This window comes from Panulirus ornatus, chromosome 5 (genome assembly GCF_036320965.1).
Source record: "Panulirus ornatus isolate Po-2019 chromosome 5, ASM3632096v1, whole genome shotgun sequence".
NCBI lineage: Eukaryota > Metazoa > Arthropoda > Malacostraca > Decapoda > Palinuridae > Panulirus > Panulirus ornatus.
This window is the reverse complement of record NC_092228.1, coordinates 27,941,546-27,947,573: the sequence shown is the minus strand read 5'-3', so window position 1 is coordinate 27,947,573 and position 6,028 is coordinate 27,941,546.

The following is a 6,028-nucleotide window of genomic DNA, read 5'->3' as shown; positions in this document are numbered from 1 at the left end:
TCAAGTATATACAGATGTATGAGGAAATACATCAATCAAGTATATACAGATGTATGAGGAAATACATCAATCACGTATATACAGATGTATGAGGAAATACATCAATCAAGTATATACAGATGTATGATGAAATACATCAATCAAGTATATACAGATGTATGAATAAATACATCAATCACGTATATACAGATGTATGAGGAAATACATCAATCACGTATATAGTGATCTATGAGGTAATACATCAATCACGCATATACTGATGTATGATGAAATACATCAATCAAGTATATACAGATGTATGAGGAAATACATCAATCGTGTATATACAGATGTATGAGGAAATACATCAATCGTGTATATACAGATGTATGAGGAAATACATCAATCAAGTATATACAGATGTATGAGGAAATACATCAATCGTGTATATACAGATGTATGAGGAAATACATTAAGAACACGAGAGAGAGAGAGAGAGAGAGAGAGAGAGAGAGAGAGAGAGAGAGAGAGAGAGAGAGAGAGAGAGAGAGATGGTAACATCTTGCATGATACACTAGGGTCATATGTGTCATCATCCTGCAATAAATATACTTGTTCCAATCGGTTTTAATTTTTTTTAAGAAATAAAATGGAAAGTTTTTGGCTTTGCTATATGTTAAAAGTCATCCATTATGATCAAAAATAAAATAAAAGTTTGTTAACAATTCATGAAATGTGTTTTTTTTCTTTTTTTTAGGATAATGGTTGACTCTTCCCAGACAACATTAAGCCAGAATGGTAATATAATTTGTCTCTCTGGCCTGAATATCACATAAAAATCTCTTAAAATCTAAATCATGATGAATCCCAGTAAATATCCCAGGGTAATGTGGAAGGCCAGCTTCCCCTGGGATTATAGTCCCACGGTTGGGAACTGGACTCTTACGTAGTCACTTGGGGCAACTTAGGTAACCGCTAAATAATATATTATGTTACACTTACTTTAATGGTACTTTCATATATCAAAATAATGAATTAGATTTATATATTGAATTATAATTATCTATTTATGATAATATAAGGAAATTTCAACATAAACAAATAATTTAGGACATTTCGTAAGGGAAGTCCGGGTCGGGCCAAAGTGGTGTGATGGCTGCTCTCACAGGTGACGTATTTTCTTTCGTTTTCCTTTATCTTGGGTGTTTATGATCCTCTCTCGTGTAGGATATGAAGGATAGAGTATCTGAGATGTGATGGCTTCCTCTCATTGTATGTATGGCGATGATGGAGTCGAGATATGAGTGTTGATGTGGTGGCCCCCGAGCCATCAGCTGATTGCGTATGTACACACACACACGTCTCTTATTTAGGACCAGATGATTAATATTGACCCCAGTCTGGCAGAAGATTGTCCCCAGTCTGGCAGAAGGACCATTTGATCAGCATTACTTCGGTCTACATTAAGGTCATGTGCCTAACCTCTCCTGACCCCTGGTAACCCCATGATGGACCGCCCTGGACTTTTATTTATCGATGATAAATTTTCGATAATTAAGTTTCCTCATTACATCATAACGTTGATAATTTCCATATATTACTTCATAAACTATAATCTTCCTCCAATGTATTAGTGGATGTATTAACGTAATATTGATATTTGTTAATCATGAGATAATTAACCCATTTATCTGTGATGTAATTAGATATTATTAATCAACTTGTTAATTACTCAGTTACTTGACCACATGACATTAAGTTCGACAAGACCCAGAAATATTGGAAACTGTTTCATAATTTCTTGTTTCTTCCCCTACACCTCAAAGCTGTCGAGCTCTCGCCTTTCTCACGTCTTTCCCACAAACTGTGATTCTGGCTCGTTATAAATAACAGGTTCTTCATTTCCTCCTGAACTTGCAGGTCCCTTCCCTCATATCATCTTCTTCCCTTCTGTGGCCTTGATTTCAGTTAAAGCCCAGCCTTGATTTGGACTTTTGCCGAAGATTTGATCAAATGAGCCGGTACAACAAAGTTTGATATAAATAATCATAGTCAGTCGACAAAATGATATCTTGCTCTGTGTCTTTCTCTGGACTGGTTTCCTCATACACTTGCGTACATTTATCACTGCCAAAGCAGTTACGAAAACTGATTTCCTTTGTGAAGTGAGATACTTTTTCAGAATGATAGAATAAATAAGACATAAGTGATATAGACCTCAACGTATCCAGTCTGTGTTGCCACAGCATTGTTTATGTACGTTAATGTTTTGATGCTTGTTTTTGTATTACCACAAATTCCACTGTGTTCACGTTCCCATTTGTGATGTTTATGTAATTTCATTAACACATCTCTTGTGGTAATGCTATGAGCATTTATTAGTTTATCATTACTGAACTTGGCCTGTCCTTATTATTTATACAGTTAGAGTAGTGGTGAGACAGTGAGTGAAAGTTGTTTGATATTTATTCATTTTTTCATGCATTCATTCCATGGTGTAGTGGTTAGCTCATGTACAGGCTCAACGAGGTTTGAATTTTGGGTGCAGTCCCTGGGGACTGGTTTATAAATGGGTACCTGGTTTAGGCTAGGGTATGTATACAAATAGGAGGAAAGACATCGTACATACATACAAGCTTGTAAGGTGGGGCAACATAAGTGTAAATGTCTCCCCATAACTTACATATGGTAATCTTGACAAGTAATCGCTCACAGAAAGAGTAAAGATAAAATCTACAGGCAAGTGAAATGAAGACAAATGTTGCAAAGTGATTTCTGGCTTCCTGTATTGTGTTTGTGTGTTAAAATGGTTTGCACATATGGAGAGAATGAGTGAGGAAGGATTGACCAAGAGGATATATGTGTCAGAGGTGGAGGGAACGAGAAGTGGGAGACCAAATTAGAGGGGGAAGGATGGAGTGAAAAAGATTGTGAATGATGGGGCCTGAACGTACAGAAGGGTGAAAGGCACGCAAGGAATAGAATGCATTGGAATGATGATATACTATATACTGGGGTTGACGTGCTGTCAATGGACTGAGCCAAAGCATATGAAACATCTGGGGTGAACCATGGAAAGGTCTTTGGAACCTGGATGTGGATAGGGAGCTGTGGTTTTGGTGCATTACACAAGACGGCGAGAGACTGAGTGTGAATGAATATGGTCTTTTTTATTTGTTTTTCTGGTGCTACTTTGCTGATGCAGGGGGTAGCAATGCTGTTTTCTGTTGGGTGGGGTAAAGCCAGGAATGGATGAAGGCAAGCAAGTATGATCCTGAAGGAAATTGTTGCATTACTGAACATAAAAGTGGATAGAATACTTATAAATGCCAACTAAAGAGATGACAACCTCACCTGATTTCCCTCAAGCAGCTAAGGTTTATCATAGCTTTTAATGGCATAGTTAAAGTTTGTGGGTAATACCCATGATTTGAGCATCGCCAATTCTCAAGAATCACAAGAAATCAGACCACTCACTAGTCATCTGGTGGTAATGCCATTTATCCTTCCAGAAGCAGTCTCTCCACATGGTCCTAAGCTGGTCACATGATTTTGGGGTACCTGTATATTCTAATTATAAATCTCAGCTGTTTGGGAAACTTTACGTGAAGTTTTAATTGGTTCTTGTAATTTCTACAAGTGTATCAGCTACACTTCATTAATTAACTTGATTGATTAATTTACTTGAGCACAAATGGTGGCTCATTCAAGTGAGAAACTGCAGAAATTGGTGACAGTTTGGTAAAATGTGTGAAAGGAAAAAGTTGAGAGTAAATATGAATAAGAGCAAGGTTATTCGGCTCAGTAGGGTTGAGGGGCGAGTGATTAGGATATAAGTTTGAGTGGAGAAAAATTGGAGGAAGTGAAATGTTTTAGATATCTGAGAGTAGATATGGCAGCAAATGGAACCATGGAAGTGGAAGTGTCATAGGGTTGGGGAGGGGGCAAAAGTTCTGGGAGCGATGAAGAATGTGTGGAATGAGAGAATGTTATCTTGGAGAGCAAAAATGGGTGTTTGAAGGAATAGTGGTTCCAACAATGTTATATGCTTGTAAGGCATGGGAATATAGAGAGGACTGTATGGAGGAGGGTGGATGTGTTGTAAATGAAGTGTTTGAGTACAATATGTAGTTTGAGGTGTTTTGATCGAGTGAGTTATGAAAGGGTTGGAGATATGTGTTGTAATAAAAAGAGTATGGTTGAGAGAGCTGATGGTGTGTTTAAATGGTTTGGACATAAGGAGAGAATGAGTGTCAGAAGTGAAGAGAACAAGGAGAAGCGGGAGACCAAATTGGAGGTGAACGGATGGAGTGAAAAAGATTTTGAGTGATTGGAGCCTGAACATACAGGAGGGTGAGAGGCGTGCAAGGAATAGAGTGAATTAGAACAATGTGGTATGCCAGGATCAATGTGCTGTCAATGAAATGAGCCAGGGCATGTGAAATGCCTGCGGTAAGCCATGGAAAGGTCTATGTGGCCTGAATGTGGATAAGGAGCAGTGGTTTCAGTGCATTACACATGACAGCGAGAGACTGAGTGTGAATGAATGTGGCCTTTTTTGTCTGTTTTCTTAGAGCAACCTCACTGAGGCTGGGGGTGGGGATGCTGTTTCCTGTGGGGTGGGGTGACTCCAGGAATAGATGAATACAAGCAAGTAAGAATATGTACATGTGTGTACATATGTATGTGTACATGTATTTATATGTTGATATGTATACAGAATGAGTACAGAATGGAAAAAGGTGAGAACAATGGAAGTAAGGGGAGTGGGGGAGGAATGGGATCTATTTAGGGAATCAGTGATGGATTGCGCAAAAGATGCTTGTGGCATGAGAAGAGTGGGAGATGGGTCGATTAGAAAGGGTAGTGAGTGGTGGGATGAAGAAGTAAGAGTATTAGTGAAAGAGAAGAGAGAGGCATTTGGACGATTTTTGCAGGGAAAAAATGCAATTGAGTGGGAGATGTATAAAAGAAAGAGACAGGAGGTCAAGAGAAAGGTGCAAGAGGTGAAAAAAAGGGCAAATGAGAGTTGGGGTGAGAGAGTATCATTAAATTTTAGGGAGAATAAAAAGATGTTCTGGAAGGAGGTAAATAAAGTGCGTAAGACAAGGGAGCAAATGGGAACTTCAGTGAAGGGCGCAAATGGGGAGGTGATAACAAGTAGTGGTGATGTGAGAAGGAGATGGAGTGAGTATTTTGAAGGTTTGTTGAATGTGTTTGATGATAGAGTGGCAGATATAGGGTGTTTTGGTCGAGGTGGTGTGCAAAGTGAGAGGGTTAGGGAAAATGATTTGGTAAACAGAGAAGAGGTAGTAAAAGCTTTGCGGAAGATGAAAGCCGGCAAGGCAGCAGGTTTGGATGGTATTGCAGTGGAATTTATTAAAAAAGGGGGTGACTGTATTGTTGACTGGTTGGTAAGGTTATTTAATGTATGTATGACTCATGGTGAGGTGCCTGAGGATTGGCGGAATGCGTGCATAGTGCCATTGTACAAAGGCAAAGGGGATAAGAGTGAGTGCTCAAGTTACAGAGGTATAAGTTTTTTGAGTATTCCTGGTATGGGAGGATATTGATTGAGAGGGTGAAGGCATGTACAGAGCATCAGATTGGGGAAGAGCAGTGTGGTTTCAGAAGTGGTAGAGGATGTGTGGATCAGGTGTTTGCTTTGAAGAATGTATGTGAGAAATACTTAGAAAAGCAAATGGATTTGTATGTAGCATTTATGGATCTGGAGAAGGCATATGATAGAGTTGATAGAGATGCTCTGTGGAAGGTATTAAGAATATATGGTGTGGGAGGCAAGTTGTTAGAAGCAGTGAAAAGTTTTTATCGAGGATGTAAGGCATGTGTACGTGTAGGAAGAGAGGAAAGTGATTGGTTCTCAGTGAATGTAGGTTTGCGGCAGGGGTGTGTGATGTCTCCATGGTTGTTTAATTTGTTTATGGATGGGGTTGTTAGGGAGGTGAATGCAAGAGTTTTGGAAAGAGGGGCAAGTATGAAGTCTGTTGGGGATGAGAGAGCTTGGGAAGTGAGTCAGTTGTTGTTCGCT